General features: G+C 35.2%; 1 protein-coding gene across 14 annotated transcripts in view; it reads right to left on the bottom strand.

The window, feature by feature from the left end:
* LRRC4C (leucine rich repeat containing 4C) overlaps positions 1–20,178 on the bottom strand; it is a 741,859-nt gene that overhangs the window by 227,314 nt on the left and 494,367 nt on the right. For 12 of the 14 annotated variants that reach the window (XR_010831629.1, XM_066997157.1, XM_066997151.1 and 9 more), the window contains one exon: positions 2,433–2,570. The exons of the other annotated variants lie outside the window; for them this stretch is intronic. The gene's annotated coding sequence lies outside the window, so the exon portion shown is untranslated. The remainder of the gene's footprint in view (positions 1–2,432; positions 2,571–20,178) is intronic. 14 annotated transcript variants of the gene reach the window in all.

Here is a 20,178-nt window from a genome sequence, read left to right as displayed (position 1 = left end):
GCAGGTAAGAACTTAAAAAGATAAAAGGAAAAAAAAAACAGAGAAAAAAGTTATTAATTTCAAGTGATATATCAAGGATCTAAAATGCTAAAGCATCTATATGTAGACAAATATGAGAAACAATGTTCATAAGCTGACTTTACTTGCACACATCAAAGTGTGCAAGTAAAAACAGTAGGCTGGCCCCCAAGTAGAAAGTAGCTCAAAAGATAATAGTATGGATACTTAGATCATGTCATATATGCCATTTGTGCTTCCTCAAGCAACGTAAAAACTATACATTTCATGCAGAATTTTAAAGAATGCTTAATTCCTACAATTCTTACCATTAATTCCTACAGAGCAATTAACTTCTGCAGTACAAGAAAATAATTCTAAAATGTGTTTAAAAATATTTTTGTAAGCTTCAGACAATGATACTGTCTGTACCCAGACACACAATTTGAGAGGTTTTATGTACTAGCCAAAAATAAAAATAAAAAAATCCTGATATGACCTCTCAGTAATAATACCATGCAATATATTCCCAAATCACACCTTAAGCCAAAAGACATATAAGTAAATGAGCAGAATTTCTCCCAGCAGGTTGTACACAGATTGGGAACAGGGATTCCTGACACAAGTGATGCTAATAGAATAAATATCTACACTAGAGAGTCACTCATGACTCTTTTATTCTATATCATATTTTTATTCTAATAATTAATTTTAACTATTCTAATTCTCGTTTTCAGAGAAAGAAGGACCAAATATCAAACCAGAAAATTCTTTATCCATCACATTTTCATACTTATCAGATTTAGAAATTCATTTAGAATTTATATAATTCTTTCAATTTCATGTATTCAACAAGTTAACACCAACCAACATGAATTTATTCAATTTTAGCTCATCACCATCTCTGAAAGTTTCTGATAGTATTGCATCAACACACCAAAAACTTTGTTAAATTGTTTCTAGCAGTCTCCAAAATACAACATTCACCATCGTCCATTAATTTCTAGTACTGTTAGTAGAGAACATATTAATATTTTACTATAAGGCTTATTAAAAAAAACTGTTCTTCGGTAAAATGATTTCCTATATATTTTAAAAGTAACAAAAAGAAAAAAAAATCTTTAGAAGAAAGCAATGATCTTCTTTGAAAACTGTTTTCCTTTGGTAGGGGGTGGGGGTAACTGAAAAAAAAAAAAAAAGGTTTTTATAGTATCAATATTTCTATTTTTGCCTGTTTTTTACCTGGAAAGCTCTTGTGGAAACCTCTGTGGTCATGGAACTCACAACCCATTTTCTTTTCCTCACATTATAGCAAACTAACAATGTAGGTAAAAGCTCAGAGACTTCCTCTAATACAAGGAAAAACATCATTAGGACTGATTCTTCACTACCACAAGGTTTCAAAATCCATTTAATTATTTGAAAGCAATGTAAAATGCCTATTCCAATGCTGGTATCAATCACAATACAATTTTCACAATTAGGACTTGTACAGAGATGCAAAGAAGTGAAACATCAGACCCACAGTACTAAAAGATCTTCTATATCCTAAATTTCTCCCGTGACTCAGTATCCCCCTGTACAAATACAAAATACAAGATTGTACTCTCATCAGTATACTTGCCCCCCATCTCCTGAACTGCATACAGATTTTTCTGAGTATTATTCAATAATACTTATGTTTTCTAGATTTTTTATTAAATAATTCTTTACTAAATAGATTATAAAATCTATTACAGATAGATTACAATCTATTACAAAATTTGACTATGTGTAATGTTGTTTGCTATGATTCTGGTAGTTCACATAATGAACAGAATACATTCAGAAACTTTGCTACTGTGCCCTGTCTGCTACAGAGAAACCTGAGCTACTACAATCCTCATATACTATATTTAGGAATATATTTCTGATATCAACATGATAACAAGAAAGGAAGCTGTAACATTTTAAAATTCATTCTCTGTTGCTAAATCTTTTCTCTTTCTAGCTAAGAGTTAAACAGCATCCATCCTTGGTTTCATTTAATTGCTTTATGAAGATGCAAAAGTCAGAAAGAAGATTTCATGAAAGTTTTCCAAATAATTTCTTCAATATTGTTGCAACTGACAACCAGATCCAGCATGCGCTTTAACCACAAACAAAGGTGACTGCAAGATTGACATAGATACCAAAAAAATCTCTTCCCTCTAATTTACTTTTGCTACCAATGAAGAACCTACAGTTATCAACTTAAAAGTCAGTTTGAGATCTGTCAAAGAAACTGATCACCAATCACCCTTTTAAATGTTTGTTTAATACAGTCATATGTGTTTCTATAAAGAGATACAGATGAAGCAGCCAAGAATGAAGTTTGGAGAAAAGGTAACAGCAGACCTAAGCAGACACGCAACATTAATGAATGTAAAAAGGAAGGAAAGTGATTTTCAGTTTACCTGTCCTCAGTAATTCATGGTACAATTAATTATCTTCCATACCAAAGTATATTTCATTTATTTTCTCAAATGGCATGCCGTATCTTAGGATATTTCCATATTAACAATCTCCATTGCACATTCCTTTTTTCTGTCAACCTGTGTGTGTTAGGGGGAAAAAATAACATTTTATGGTGCATTGTGTCTCATGCTGATAGAGGACCAGATTTAATCACGATTTATAGTATACATACATAAAAATATCACGACTCAATAATGAAACAGAAACACCACTGGAGTACAGGTTCTTAATATTTCTTAGGCAGACCATCTAAAATATATGATTTATAACCATAGAGAAAGAGAATTAATTTTGTTTTAACTAGAGGTTAAATTTGTTCAACTAGAATTATTCTTCTCTTCCTAATTTCATCAAAAATAATAGTAATAATAATGAAGTACTTGTTCACCACAGTATGGGCAGGCTAGAGTACATCCATTTACCAGACCAAAATATTTACCTACTGTAGCACCAGTTCACACCATACCTCAGAAAAAATATTAATCTATTTCTGAGCTGTATACATTGATATGTTGGATATTTTTTCCTACCACCCTCCCTTTTATCTGCCTGTAGGACAAATCTTTTCATCAGTCTGCTTCCATTGTGGTTTTATAGATATGTGAGAGCTGTTTGTGGCTACTTAAATATTTTATTAATCTGAAACTACTTCCTGTCATTGCACTGCAGAACAACAAAATTCTAAGGAAGGCATATACAATGTAAAGCTATGTTAATTTTGTACATTTGTCCAAATATTTCTACCTGACAATGTAATTTTCCTTTTGAAGTAAAAAAAAAAAAAAAAAAAAAAAAAAAAAAAACATTTGGTACTAAATGAAAAGGTAATTAGTTAACCAACAGACCACAGATGTATGGTATCTGACAAGTTAATGTGAAAACCCAAATCTTTACATAAAAAAGGATGATTGGATTTGAATTCCAGGAGGCTCATTTCTTCTCTATTTGAATGCAACGTCTGAAGGAAAACTCGAGAGAGAACAATATGGTAGCTTTACAATTACCTTATAAGTAATAATAATTTGAGATATTATAATATTGCAGTTTCCCTTTGAAATTTCAAGAATTACAACAGCACTCATCACTAACCTCTGTACATCATATTTCATCGGTTATATATAATCCTTCTGAAAATGATGTGTGTAGATAATATACAGTACATTTTGACACAAGTCATGTTTTCTCAGTGGTGATTTAGTATCCCAAGCATAGATTATCACCTGCTTTCATTAACTTAGTGTGATCCACTGGATTTATTAATCGGCTCTAATAAAATTACTAGGTTCTTGCCTATTAAAAATAAATACATTCTTCATCAAATGTATAGAATACAAACATAGAAATATATTCAATATTAAAGAAAAAATATATTGGGAATGGAACATAAATGTAAAAAGATAAAAAGATCTGTTCTTTAAAGTGAGGGAAAAAAACCTTTATACATATGCCTACACCACTGATACATTATTCACCTTCCATAAGAAATGAGAATAATCAGGGGACAAAATAGAAAAATGATACAAAAAGGCATCAGACATATCCACAGTCACAGTTTAACTTACTATTATATACAGAAAAGCTACAACGATTATGGTTTCTCTAAAACTTTATCAACAAGATCATTCCAAAACTTTGGAAGTTTGTTGATAAAGTTTTAGAAAATAAGTTTTTGGAATGATCTTGTTGATAAAGTTCTAGAAAAGCCATAGAAGAACCCTAGAGAGAAAATTTACTCCTGGGCTGCATAAAGATCAGAATTCGGCCAAATGTTAGCACTAAAATTATGAGAGCCAGTCTGCCAAAGGAAAACAGGAGGTATGTTTCATCTTGCAATAATGCTTTAATAAATTTTAAATGAACTTCAAACATTTTATCTGACATCAGTATTTTATCTTTCACAAGGATGTTATGAACTACCTTTGGCAGCTGTACAGAAATGGGATGAGATTACTGTCTACAGACCAGATTCTTCTTTACATAAAAAATAGTGTATAATTTTATAATTAGTGTATAATTCTATAATTCCATAGTTACAGAAATATTTGCCACTTGGTATTAAAAGTATTAAGGTATTGCTTCAATGAAAAACTTTCTTAATCTATCCTGTCTTCTTTAATATAAATAAAATTTATTACAAAATAATTTAGCACATAATAATTTAAGCCTTATCAGTTAATCCAGCTTTATCAGTACAATAATTTTTGAAGGTTAGCTGAAGTTTTTCAATGACAGCACAAAATTCACATTCACCCATGTATTGTATATAGTGGTAAATATCATCATTGTTCAATTCCTACTCTGCTTTCAAGCAAAATTCGGGCAAAAGATGGTGCAATGGTTACTGATGAGACTGGGACTACTCTGAGATTCTTTTCCTAATTCAGACATATGTTTAAACTGGATCACCAAAGGTGGTAAATGGCCATTATACATAGAAAAGCATTGTGCATATGGATTTTATTGTTCAGACTCAGTTTTCTATTTGTAAAATGGCAGTAGTAATTCAATGTATAATTTACTTCATCTTTTTACTTGTATACAATAGTCAACTGTTTGCACAGTGATAACTTGACACTGATACTTTCATAATAAAAGTAATATCAACAGTAATCTTCTGATGGTTAAACAAGTATTACTATATAATTGCAACTGAGGAACCACCTGCCGTATAAATACAGTTAGATATATGGTTAATTACTAAACAGTTTTCATTCCATATTTGGGAATTATAGACTCACAAGAATCTCTAAAGGTCCTCTGAAGATCTTCTAGTCCAACCTCCACTGCTTAAAGCAATTTCAATTAGAGCAGGTTGCCAAGGACCATGTTCAGTCATGTTTTAAGTATTTCAAAGGATGGAGACTCCACAGCCTCTCTCGGCAACCTGTGCTAGCATTTGACCACCATAGCAATACAAAAGTTTTCTTCTTATTTTTAAATGGAATTTTCTGTATTTCTATTTATGTCTATTGCCTTTTGTCTTTCCAGAGAACATCATAGAGAATAGTCTGGTTCTTTCTTCTTCCCCCCCTTCAGGTATTTATATATATTGATAAGATTGCCTTTGGACCTTGCCTTCACCAGGCTAAGTATTCCTAGCTTTCCTTGATGCAGACCAAGATGTTGTTGGCCCTGTCATAGGGCCCATGTTGATGTTCACAACATGCTGGCTCATATTCAATTTGGCATCCACTGGGACCCTCAGGTCCTCTTCAGCAAAACTGCATTCCAACCTGGTCCCCAGCCTGTACTGCTGCCTAGGTTTATTCAACCCAAGGTGTGTGATTTTGCATTTCCAGCTGTTAAATTTCACAAAATTCCTGTCAGACAACTTCTCCAGCCAGTTCAGATATCCCTGAATGGCAGTACAAGCATCTAATCTATCAATCATTCCTCCAATTCCTCACCTGCACACCTGCTGAGGGTGCATTCTGTCAGATCATCCAGATTATTGATGAATATGTTAGATGGTATTGGACCCAGAACTGGCTTGTGGGGTACATCACTAATGACTGGCCTCTTGCTGGACTTGTGTATATCTAACTTGTTCACGTGTTTCCCCAAGCTGATATTCCTGTACCGAAGGTAAGTCTTTCCTGCAGACTTTCCCACTTGCCAGGGGACCAGGGCCCTATATCTAAATAATCTATTATTTTAAGCAAAATTACTTATATTCTATGCCCATAAATCTACTAAGCATCTACTAACAAGCATCTATATCATTATATATCCAGCCCCCTGGCCACATCTATGCATGCTATAAACAAACAAACAAAAAAGAATGAAATACAGCATAAGATATACACTCAAAGATTCACATTTAATAGATACTAACATCTTACTTCAAAGATTAAAATACAAATTACATGCAATATTAGAAAATACTCTAAGATACAGAACAGTAGTAGATAATCACTTAAGCTCAATTTCTGTGAGCCTGACAGGAATCATGCACCACTTCATAGAGAATAAGAAATAAATTGTCTTACCTTGAAAAGAAAGGACATTGTCACATTTCTTTCCATTTTCAATTATCAGAAAAGAAACATTTTTGGTAAGGAACATATGGTCATTCTGAGTTTGTCTCTTCCTTCTGTTGCTTCACAATTCCTTCACAAATGCCTTCAGCCTCAAGATCAAACACTAAAACTACCACTACTCAAGATCAAACATTAACCTGCCACTACTAAGGTGCCATATTAATGTTCAAAAGAAACACATTTTTTGGTTTACACAGAGAAAAGATAATTGAATGTTGAGCTCTTTAGAGCAAATTCCATGAAGCCAGGTTTCAAAGGTATCTATAATATTTTGAGGAAGTGCTATTAAAGTGAGAATTTTGTTTGTTTGTTTCTCCTACTCTCTCTAACATCACAGAATCCTATTTCCCAATCATGTTCCTATAATACAACAGTCACTGAAAATAAAGATTGGTCTTTCATCCATCATCAGCATAATATTTTCTTGTTACAACGCCTACTGGACTTCTACTGTATTTCAACAGCCTGTTGGTGTCTCAAAACTTTAAGTTAATTTCTTGACCCTTTAATTTCTAATTCTGATTTAGCTCTGCTCTCTGTTAGTTTGACAAGATGTGTCACTACCTTCTATTTTCTGCTTTATAAATGCTATGTCTCAGTCTGATGAGATCATCTTTCCACCATTTCTACAGCAAAGACTGCATGATTGAGTAAGGAAAAATGGTCTCATCCATCTCCATTTTTTATTTAAATGAAACTAGATACCTTATTTTCACAGTCCTGCTCATCCCTCACAGAAGTAACAAGGTCCAATTATTTCATGTTATACATTTTCACAGACAAGTTAGAAAAAATAATCCTTTATATTATTGGACCCTGATGGGTGTTGACTGAGAATTAATCACTTGGGTTTTCCTTCCCCATGCATATCATTACAAATTTGTGTACTTGTGAAATAGATTGTGTTCTGCAAATTCATGTAGTTATCCAGAATTCTCTAAATAACATGATTTTCCAGCAGTTAGTGCAGGGCAGCTTCCTTGTTTCATAATGATTCTATCCCGAAAAGAGTTGGACTACTATACAGAGTAGGTCAGAGTACCACACTTATGAGACTTGGTTTGGCTTATACTTCAAATAGTCACAGTTACAGAACATGGCATAAAAAGTGCACAGATATTTCTCTTATACCTGGGGGGATAGAGATTAAAATTTGTTTTCTATACTGTAATTCTGAGAAGGACTTCTAGTACATTCATTGAAGTGAGTTCACTCAGCACTGAACTAAGAATTTTGGAAATGTTTTAGGTTATTTTTTCTTTCTTAATCATGAGATTCATGCACTCACATGAAGAAGTGCCTTGCACATATGAACCGCTACATAGCTTTTAGAGATGGAGTTTCCCGCAATGTAAAACTGACAAAGACAAGTCGATAAAACATTTGTTAATCATGGCATAGGATACAGCTCAAACTTCAGGCAGTTTTTCAGTGATGTTCCTTTTATTCTGCCATTGCCTTAAACTACCTGATTTTTATTTTTATGTTTTTGGAGGTGGTGGGGACTAGTTCTCCCTAGTTCTCACTTCTCAGTGATATTTGCTATATAAAGTCTCAGCTACTACTCCATCCCTAAAAGAAAAAAAAAAAAAAGTAATGACACCACAGTGGTAGTTAACTTTCGCTGCTATGAACAACACTTTTTCAATTCATTCTCTAGTGTCTTGCATTCGGTGGAATCATCAACACCTGTGCAGAAATGAACGTAAGTGTACACTGAACCCAAATCAGAGTAAGAACATTTTAAACCTGCCCTACACAGGTGTAAAAGATGTTACAAGGCAGAGTAGAAATGACTGTATTTAATTATGGGGCTATCCAATCACAGCCAGGAATACATTGGCTTCCAAAAGATGACCACAGCAGGAGAGCCTCCCCCTCATCCTTGCTGTGGAAGCCACATGGTCCAAACAAATGGGAAGGAGCACCACCAGCTGATTCAGAGTGCCCTCTTCTAGGCACAAAAGGTTTCCTCAGAGGAAATCTCACATCATGTTCAAATCTGTCCCTTCAGCTTCCAAATGTAACAGGAACAGCTTGAGATGCACTGGCTTTGCGATAGACTGGGAAACAGGACACTGCAGCAGAGCTTACTGGTTGTAAAAGCTTTTAAAGGATGTTTTACATATACTGTTTGCATGAAATTGCAGTGTATAGACTAATGCTATTTTAAGTCATTTTTTGCTCACTAAAACTAAATCAAAATATGACACATTCTGAAATATGAATGTACACACTTGTGCTTACATCAAAATAACTAAAGATATGAGTCATTACTGGGTTTCATACAGATTTATATCTGGCCCTAAGTTGTCCTCACGTACCCTGTGACAGCTGCTATTCAATTTTAAGAGGCAATAGAGATGAAACTTCTGGACACAGTAAAAAGACATATCATAGTTACTATTTACATATGCAGAAACAGAAACTATTTTCCACACTGAGATTTATAAATTCAAATGATTTCATTTATCTGGACAGGACAATATTTAGTTTTATTCAGAATGCGTTAAAAAAAAAAAAAAAAAAGTGGCTAAGCCAGAAAGATTTTATACTTAAGTGGCTTTAAAAACAAGCTTTGTTTCATTATATACTCATTATCATATCGTTATTAAATGTTTACATATTATTATATATTTATATATCATTATTATATATTAATTATCAATGCAACAATCTAAGTCATCTGATATACTCGTATACACTCAGAATTCACAAACATCTAAAATTTTAGTCCACAGCTAATTGATGCAAGAAAGATAATTCTTCATGTCATAAATATACGGATATAGATAAATGATATTCAGGCATGTAATACCCTACAATCAGATTATCCTGAGGTTACAGTAATTGCTATTATATTTTACCACTGTCTTGAAAACAGAATTTGAGTATCATAGTAGGATGATGGAATAAAAAGGATTGTATTACCCCTCTGTTAAAGCAGTGTATACTTAGGATTAAAGATGTGTGGAAACATGTTTTGCAATTTCTGAATATAAGACAGGTTCCTATTTCTGAGGAAGGAATCACGTTATCATTGCTGCTAAGATATGACTAGAATTAAAAACAAAACAAGCAAGCAAATCAACAAGCATACAACAACAACAAACAACTGAAAGCCTGTAACTTAAACTTTTACTGAAATATCTCGTCCTTATTTTCATTTGCAGGTTTAAAGATTTATTTCTTTGTATTTCCTACAAATCAATCCACGTGTACCAGAAATAGCATACATCAAGCAAACAACAGTCTAAAAATCAGTTTTCTCAAAAACATTTGATCCAAAAATGATTCCTAACTGGATCGAGTCAGTATATCTTATCTTCTATATAAGCCATTCCCAGGCTACATTACACAGCAAGGTGCCATGTGGCTCTCCATATTTTGTAATACGCATTTCAGAGTGGCATATCAAGGCATATTTTTCAAACATCTCAATTTCCCACCCTCCAGAGACTCATTTCAATTAAAAGATACTTCTCACTGACATAGATCAACCAAGATAAGGTAGAGAAAGCACAGAAGACATCATAAAGTAACATTGAACACTTCTGGTTGAAAAGCCAATTATTTATTTTTAATCAGTATTTATTAATTTCAGTATCCTTGTAGAGTATAGATTAGGTTAAACAAAAGAGAAAAGCTTTTTTTTTGTTTGTTTTTTTTTCTCCCTTAGAACCTACTGGATTACTTTCCCTTCCATGTTCTTCTCCTCTTCCCAGATTCACCTATGAACAGAATCCTTCCTAAGAGGGTCAAAACACAAATCTGAGCTCCTTTTAAAAATTAAAAATAACCTGACAAATGAAGTTACCAGACACATAAAGGTAAAGGAAAAAATAGCACACAAACTATAACAACCATAATAAGGACTACAGCGGCTTCGTATACAAAAGATAAAAGATTTTATCAAGCCTTTGTCCTTGAGTTTTCACAGAGGTGAATTACTATTTCAACAGTTTGTCACCTCCTAATCATGATGTTTTCATGATGCAGACGAACTGAGGATTAGACTTAACTGCCCCTGGAAAAAATGAACCTGAGAAAAAGATCAGCATGCATTGCATTGATCCCCGAAGCACTCAGCAGAAAATGAACATATATTGACCAATGAGTGGAATAATGGCTTTGTTGACAAGCTCTGTGAAGTTCTGTCTTTGCAACTAAGTGGATGGAGAGATAAAAAGACCAACATATGATGAAAATCATCTCCCTATCACCTCTTTTCACTGCCTGTCTTACACAATCATCCACCTTCAGCCACACACATGGACAGCTGGCCTCAGAGGAAGGATGGCACATCACTTGTGAACACAATGATTTCTTTGCTTTTCTGGTCACAGATGATAGGAAAGCACTTCTCGCTTCAGAAAATGGCCCTATCACTTTCTGTAATAATTAATAACACCCCTCTTGGCATCTTAATTAAATTCAGATCAAGTCAGGAAATCCACAGTGGACTCATGGTCTCAATTTATCCTTGCAATATTGTAAAGTCCCCTGAGTATTATATAACTGCCAACATGTGAGTTGTATGCAACTCTTCTAAATACACACATTGCATAAGAAAAGCAAAAGAATAAATCACTGTTGAAGACAGATACAAAGCAAAAAGGGAAGAAAGTATGACAAGTGGTTCCAAAGAGTACATGGAATAAAAGAGAAAGATGACTCTACATTTAAATAAATTTAAGATAGTCTTAAACTAAATTTTGGAAGGATTAGAAATTGTATCAAATGCATTAAAATATAACAACTCAGAAAGAAAATAACAACAGATTTAACTTTTGTTTCAATCAGTCATAGTACTCAACAGTACAATGATACAGACTATATAATACTGCACCAATGGAAAATACATGCTGTGGAGAGAGCTTGCAGCAGTGAAAGCGAGACAATCTTGTAGTGGATAAAACTTTTAAACTCTACATTGTTAGTTTGCATACAGTCCATTAATCAGGAGTGTAGGTGTTAGGGATATTCAATGCTGAAGTGGCTGGGCTGTGCACACTGGAAACCCATACAGGGAACATTACATGCTGATGCTAAGAAAGGAGATCATTCTGTCCTCTTATTTCAGTCTGTCCTACAGTTCTTTATATGAACCTAAGCAGATTCAGCTGGAAAACAAGAACATTATATTCTGATAACAATAATAATAATTATTATTATTCCTGACTTTGATTTGTTTTTGAAAATGGCAAAAGCCAAACTCTCGGAAAATATTTGAAATAGAGGGGAAAAAAAAGTTCAGTACCTTTATATAATCTATTGGCTCAGGCATATATTTGTTTGATTACAGTACATGAAAGATCAAAATATAATGGTATGCTTGCTTTTCTTCATAAAGAAAAAAAAAATACTGCTGGGGTGTAAAAAGACAAAAAGAAATAATAAGTGTATTTTTTTAATGTATTTTAAAAATTTATTTAAAAACAAAAAAAAAGGATTAACTTCACCATTAATTTGTTCCATTTCCCTCGTACTGCCTGAAACACTCATTCCTACTACATCCTGTCTCACTGTCTAAATTACACTGTCTAAATTACATACTTATGACATAATATTAGAACCAGACACCTTCCCCTGATAGGTAACTTTCAGATACAAATAACGATTCTTCTTCTATAGCAGTAATATGTTCATTCTTCTGATATGCTTTTACAGTGTTAACTCTAAATCAGCAGTAAGGTGTCTCCTCTTGCTCTCAGAACAATGTAAGAAATGACCATACATCTACACACAATTCTGCCATTATCAAGACTTCTTTACAAGGTAAATTGGAAATCAAACCAATTCCATGTTCAAAAAATTACTTTCCCTACTGAGTCTTTTTTTTTTTTTTTTTTGATACAGATGCCTGTTCACATACAGTAACACAAGGCATGCATGTCTATATGGATTCAACTTTCAATTAATAACTAGTTGTCCTAGGTCCATTATTAAAACTTTGACAAAAGGTAAGGAACAATGAAAAAAGTCACTAGGAAAAGAATATTGGATTTTTTTTATTATTAATAATATGGTAGAGAAATACTAAAAATGGTAAATAAATGTTAAGATTCTTCTAAAAATGCTTGATCTCCTCATCACACTTCAAAGAAAAAAAAAATCACAATAGAGTGATGCAGTCATGTTCCTACATTCAGCTTAATTTTCTAACTTTGCAGAGGAAATCAGATATAAAATATAAATACCTGTAACTTCACAGAATGCTAATTTGTAGAGTTCATATCTATTCATGAATACTTGTTTGTGCATGTGATATTATATATGAAAGTACCTATAGAAATACATATCAACACTTGTTCTTCAATGATACTGAGTAAAATTAATGAAGCTGTTCTTTCCGTATGCTCAGATGTTTAATTCACATGTAGGTATTATATATCCATGTATATGAAGTTGAGAAAAATATTGGTAACTTCTACAAAGGATAACGAAGACTCCTAAAGTTGTAACAAGATTTGCACCTGAAGAAGTTTGGAAGGTACAATTTTCTAATGTAAAGACATAGACGCAAGAAAATAAATATTTTTTAAAATTATGAAAGGCAATTTAAATCATCTGAATAATCTAAATAAGGAAAAGGAAAAAAAAAAAAAGAAAAAAAGAAAAAAAGGCCGGGAAATACTTTTCCATATACTACTGAGTACATTCATCTGTGTTTAGCATTTTCAATTCTAAGCATCAATGCTGACTATATCACTGAGTCAAATATTGTGGCTAGATATCTAATTGCTGAATAACTGCATGGCTCGATACATCTGTGTTCATTAAGATGAAATCAAGAATAATCAACATTCCTGTCTGTGCAGCAAACAAACTGCTACTGGAATTATGGAGGTTTTTAAGTCTTAATAATCTCTCAAGCTTCCATACAGCATTGTCGGTTACCAGTTCTTTTGCAGGGCTTCTTCTGAGGTATCAGATCAGACACGGCTAGTGAAACTGAATCAAGAGACTGAGAAATGTCTCTTGATTTTGTGTGTATGAAATGAAAAGAACACATTCCTACCATATCTTTGTCCTTGTTGTTGTTTTAATATGAAAATAATGAGCAGAATTGAAAGTATTACCACTGAAGCTTGAATCACTGATTTTGCATACCTAGAAATATCGCTACAAAATGACACAGAGACAAAAAAGCATAACAAGTGCATCTCCAGTACCACACTTAAGCACTTTGGCTAGATCTAACCCATTATCTATTTATTGCATGTATCCTTACGTATCACTGAATGACTCACAGAGCTAAAATAATAATTGTAAAAATATCTGAATTTTATGCAGGATTGACAGCCCTGGAGACTTGTCTTCTCTTTATTCACAGAGCAGAAATGGTATAAGTAGCTGTACTACAAGCTTTTGCTCACCATCACGCACTTTGAGAGATTATTGTTAAAGGTAAATGACTTCTCATTTTATAGTATGATGCCTACAGCCTAGAGTCATCTCTGGCCTCTTTTGCAGGCTTGATAAGCACTTCCATTTCAAACTGAATTTCAAAGAAATTAAGGAAAACTTGAACCTGTGTGAAGGAGGAGAAACAATTCCTTGTTGCGCTGAACTGAGATACACTAGGTTCTAGGCACCTAAATTAGCAGTCATCTTGTACAAAAATAAATCCTTTAATTCTCAGCTGAGATCATAAAAGGAAGTCAGTCAACTAATACTGCAAGAAATACTGCAAGAAAATAAACTGATTATATCCATTTTGTAAACAAGTGGAAGACCTAAGAACCAGCATAGGCATTTTATCAGTGTTAGTTCAACTAACCAATCATGTATATTGAAGACATAATATCTGGTCAATTCCTAACTCTGTTAGGTAAATATGTGAATTTGGTTCAAAACTTTATTAAGGATTTTAATCAGATCAAAGGGAGTGTAATAAAACAGCAGTGAAAGCCCAACTTCATTTCAATCAGCTAATACAGTAAAGTCTTACAAGCGTGCAGTAATCTTTAACAATACAAATTTAAGTTTCTTCTCTTTTGCAACTGTGCTAAAGTCAAAATATCATTCAGAGTTAGACAGGGAAATTGCCTGGTATCACTCTGCTAAAATTGTGGACATAATGGTGTTCTGAAGAAAATACCTTTTCACCATTCCTAAAACAGAAAATGAATCACTACAAAAACATTTCTAGAGAAAATGCTGCCATGTTTATCTATTTCAAGATAAAACTTTGACTAATATAAGTATTTCAGAAGCATACATCCATAATAGATGCAAAGATACACAACATCACCTTTCTGTAAAAAGCTCTTATTAAGATTAAACTTGCCCCTGTGGCAAATGTGAAATTATTTAATTATAATACAAATTATCTAAATTGAATAACTTCTATTTCACTCACTTGCATGGTGCTAAGAAGCTCATTAAATTCAATTAGTAGTAATGTACGGCTGTCATGTTTCCTTTCTGAACCACAGAATTATATTAAAGTTCTTCAATTATTTCCCTGTAGAGCATCATTAATACAGCATACCATACAAAAGAAAAGCTTCAAAGATTCTTAAAGATCTACTTACTTTTCCTTCGGTTTTTAGACATTCAGTCTCAAAGAAAAGAAACATTAATGGAAACGTGATAATGCATTAAGTAGATCCAAAACAAAAGTACCTCGTGATGAAGAACAACAACAGGCAAAAATCAAAAACTGTCAACAGATATATTAATGCCAACAATACAGCAGAATGTTGCTCCTTGACAAAAATTGAATCTGTGATGATTTGTTGGCAAGAACTCACTTTTTTTTGATCTTCATTGTACATGAATAGGTATCAAAATGCTAAAGAATTTTAGTAACCTATATTTCACTGTGCATTAATTAAATCAAACTTTAAACTGACCTGATACCAAAACCCTTTCATAGCAATAAGCTTATATGGATAAGGTTATTGTTATAGTGTTTATATGCCTACAGACAAGATGACTTTAAATGTAAAAGTTTCCATTACACACGCACAACAGGTCTGCAATGTCTTGTTCACTGTTAGGTACTGAAGAACAGAAGCTCTTTCACTCTTTGCAGCAGAGACACTTCAGCAGAAGTGAAGAAGACATAAGAACAGAAATATTAACTTATTCTATTTTTTTTTAATATATTTAAAGTTACATTTCAGTTTGAAAAAACTTGAGCAAGTATTATATACACTGATGCACAGCTTTGCAAGATCAAAAGAATCTGATGATACTCAGGAGTGTTGCAATACCAGAGCCGAGTACAGGGGGACAATCACTTCCCTAGACCTGCTGGCCACATTGCTTCTTATGAAAGCCAGGATGCTGTTGGCCTTCTTGGACACCTGAGCACACTGCTGGCTCATATTCAGCCGACTATCAACCAGTACTCCCAGGTCCTTCTCTGCCAGGCAGCTTTCCAACCACTCATCTCCCAGCCTGTAGCTCTGCTTGAGGTTGTTACGCCCCAGGTGCAGGACCCGGCACTTGGCCTTGTTGAATTTCATGCAGTTGACCTCAGCCCATCGGTCCAGCCTATCCAGATCCTCCTGCAGAGCCCTCCTACCCTCAAGCAGATCGACACAGGCACCTAACTTGGTGTCATCTGCAAACTTACTGAGGATGCACTCGATCCCCTCATGCAGATCATCGATAAAGATATTGAAGAGGACTGGCCCCAGCACTGAGCCCTGGGGGACTCCGCTAGTGACCGGCCTCCAACTGGATTTAACTCCATTCACCACAACTCTTTGGGCCCCAGCTATCCAGCCAGTTTTTAACCCAACGAAGCGTACGCCAGTCCAAGCCAAGAGCAGCCAGTTTCTTGAGGAGAATGTTGTCGGAAACAGTGTCAAAAGCCTTACTGAAGTCAAGGTAGACCACATCCACAGTCTTCCCCTCATCCACCAAGCGCGTCACTTTGTCATAGAAGGAGATCAGGTTCGTCAAGCAGGACCTGCCCTTCATAAACCCATGCTGACTGGGCCTGATCGCCTGGTTGCCCTGCAAGTGCTGCGTGATGACCCTCAAGATAATCTGCTCCATGAGCTTCCCTGGCACTGAGGTCAAACTAACAGGCCTATAGTTCCCCGGGTCTACCCTCCGGCCCTTCTTGTAGACGGGCGTCACGTTTGCTAGCCGCCAGTCGACTGGGACCTCCCCTGATAGCCAGGACTGCCGATAAGTGATGGAAAGCGGCTTGGCCAGCTCCTCCGCCAGTTCTCTCAGTCCCCTCGGGTGGATCCCATCCGGCCCCATCGACTTGCGTACATCCAAGTGTTGTAGCAGGTCGTCAACCATTTCCTCATGGATAGTGAGGGCCACATCCTGCTTCCCATCCCCTTCCACCAGCTCAGGGTACTGGGTATCCAGAGGACAACTGGTTTTGCCGCTAAAGACTGAGGCAAAGAAGGCATTAAGCACCTCAGCTTTTTCCTCATCCCTTGTAACTAAGTTTCCCCCCGCGTCCAGTAAAGGATGGAGATTCTCCTTAGTCCTCCTTTTTGTGTTGATGTATTTGTAAAAACATTTTTTGTTATCTTTAACGGCAGTAGCCAGATTTAGCTCCAGATGAGCTTTGGCCCTTCTAATTTTGTCCCTGCACAGCCTCGCAACATCCTTATAGTCCTCCTGAGTGCCCTGCCCCCTTTTCCAAAGATTATAAACCCTCTTTTTTCTCCTAAGCTCAAGCCACAACTCTCTGTTCAGCCAGGCCGGTCTTCTTCCGCGCCAGCTCGTCTTTGGGCACGTGGGAACAGACCGCTCCTGAGCCATTAAGATTTCCTTCTTGAAGAGTGCCCAGCCTTCCTGGACCCCTCTGCCCTTCAGAACCACCTCCCAAGGGACTCTGCCAACCAGTGTCCTGAACCAGTGTCTCTCTTCAATATTATCACTGCCAGCCTGGACTATCAAAAGTGGATAGTAGTCAGAGGGGCAAACCAGGTTGGGAAGCTTTCTGGCAACATCCCTGACCCTGGCCCCAGGGAGGCAGCAGACTTCCCTATGGGTAGGGTCAGGCCGACAAATATGGCCCTCTGTCCCCCTGAGAAGGGAGTCGTCTACAACAATTACCCTTCTGTCTTTCTTGGTGGAGGCAGTCTTGAGGCGTGGAGTCGACCTCCTCGCCCTAGGTATCCTCCTGGGTAGACTTTCTACCTCATCTTCACCCACCGGTCTCTCAAGCTCTAGGGCCTCAGACCTGTTGTGTACGCACACCTGGGAAGGTGGGGGCAGTAGGGGGGGGGCGTCGCCTGTGAGGTCAAGCAGGGACCTGTCTCCATTCCTTCTTAACTCCTATTTTACACTTACAAATTAGGTTAGTATTTCGGATAAAAAGCTCACCATTTCTTCTTGCTCTAATGAGTAATTTAAAATCCAATGAAGAAGAATCATTGCTGAAAGCTCCCAGGAATGATCTTACGATGACTTAAAAGAAAATTTTAGACCTCGTAGCTCAACAGTAACTGAATTGACTGAATGGAATGAAGACTACTTCAGGTTGAAGTATTGGATCAGCCCATACATGCTTTGTCAAAATAAATAAATAAATAAATAAATCCTCCTCTGTCATTTCCTTCCAAGTCTTTCCATATGAGTTCAGTTTTCTGTGACCTCATTCTAGCTTTAACACAACAGACGTGTATAATGTTAGTTTGGAATTTTCTGAAACCTTCCATGCTACAGGAAAGAACTGTGACAAATCACGTAGCCTCAAACCATGCAAGACATGAAAGGTAAAACTGCAGAAAAAGGTAAAATAGAAGAGAGTAGAATTGTCAGCAGCTCATGGAATCAAGAGAAAAAAAAAAACAAGGGTATAAAAACAGTACAGGAATCTTGCTTGCACGCTCTTCATGTAGAGCAGAAGTCATCCAGGCTGATCCAGAAAATCTAACACTGTTTCTACCGGACCTTTTCTTATTTCATCTACACAGATTATACCAGTCTCTCCATAGCTTTACTTCCTACAGAGCCTCCAGTGACAAACATTTTCATCAGACAACACATCATAATTTAATCCATTTTTTATAATAATTGGATCATATTTGATGAATCTTGTACTGTATTTTTACACATTAATTTAAGTTGGTATAGTATAAATACTTAAATGCACTTCATGATTTGAGCCAACACCAACACAATGGTGCAACACTAAATGTACAAGAATAACAATGTAAAAACTACAGCACTGGTGTACTCTTTCTTTATTCCTTATTTTTTCGGTCCTGAAGTAGTAGATTAAAAACGTACTAGAGGAAGAAGAACAAAGATGAATGTTTGTTCTTACTCTAAAACATAATTTCATAGTTATTTTAATAGGTGTGAGTTTCCATATTTTGCATTCTGCTCTTCACTTTCAGTGAAACTAACAAAAGACATTATGAAAACTCAGATTGCTTATTTGGACAAAACATATAGGCTATTTAGATGGTCAGTAACTCCCTTCTGTTGTCAGAAGACAAAGGATTATGATTTCCTTCTGTATAATAGCTTTTAAATTGTGAGAATGTTATCATGCTCTTTAAAAGGCAGAAGCAAAAGGGCTGGAAAAAAGCACATAATTCCAGTGCTACATCCTAGCACTGAAATGGATTGTTGCCAACTGTAAATGTACTTAATTCATGTCTTACTATAAGAGAAGATGAAGGCCATTTGTTAGATACATTATATGATACCATACAAATGTCAGCAGTATTTTATAGTTCTGTGAAATTTGGAGAAGTGACAACAGAAATTATGACATTTAATATAATTGCTCCCTTTCTACCTTCAGAGAACTATCTCAACCATTTTTAACAATAATTTTCTGCCCCCTTGAACCCTGTATAGAAAATATCACTAGTGGAGAATGAAGTTTGTTATACCAAGCATCTTCTCCTGAAATTATCCACATTATCAGCTAAGCTGTGAAAGCAGAATCTTGGGACAGGGGGAGACAGAGAGCAGTGAACATTATGAAAAGAGATTCTGACAAATCCTACCACATGCAACTGGTGTCACAGTAGTACTCCCACAATATCTAAAACAGAAAATAAGAAATATCCAAAAATTTATAAATTTTGAACATGAATTTAAAATTTCAATCAGACTATATATGAAAACTATATATGAATCAGACTATATATGAAAACTTCTAAATATTTCACAAAGACTCCAGCTAAGTATTAAATAGCTTCATTTCTTTCCAAACTTAGAATTATGATCTACATTAACAATATAAAGAAGTCTTCACAAGAGTTAGACCAATTTTACAAATGACAGAAATAGACCAAACACATTTGTGTGACTGTTGCTCACCACTGAAAAAAAAAATAAAATAGAAGCATGCAGAAAAAAAAAAGGGGGGGGGGGGGGAGGGGGGCGGGGCATGTCAACACGACAATACAAACACAGACAAAAATTAGTGAATCACAAAAACTAGTGAATTGACACAATCTGCTGCTATTGACCAGAACTACAAGAATTCTTATGCACTTCTGAATGAGTCTTCTTCAGGTTTCATTAACTATAAAAAGTGAAAAATCAGCTACATCCCTTATTATATAATAGAATGTGGCAGAAATCAAAGGTAAAATAAATATTCTAAAATACTTAGTACTTCCCCACACTGAAGAATGATCTGGGAATTACCAAAAACAATTTTTACTGAAATCAGATATTCCTTTTTTTTGTT

Source organism: Anser cygnoides, chromosome 5, assembly GCF_040182565.1.
Source record: "Anser cygnoides isolate HZ-2024a breed goose chromosome 5, Taihu_goose_T2T_genome, whole genome shotgun sequence".
Taxonomy (NCBI): Eukaryota; Metazoa; Chordata; class Aves; order Anseriformes; family Anatidae; genus Anser; species Anser cygnoides.
Note: the sequence above shows the minus strand (reverse complement) of the source record. Positions and strands in the feature narration are given on the sequence as shown.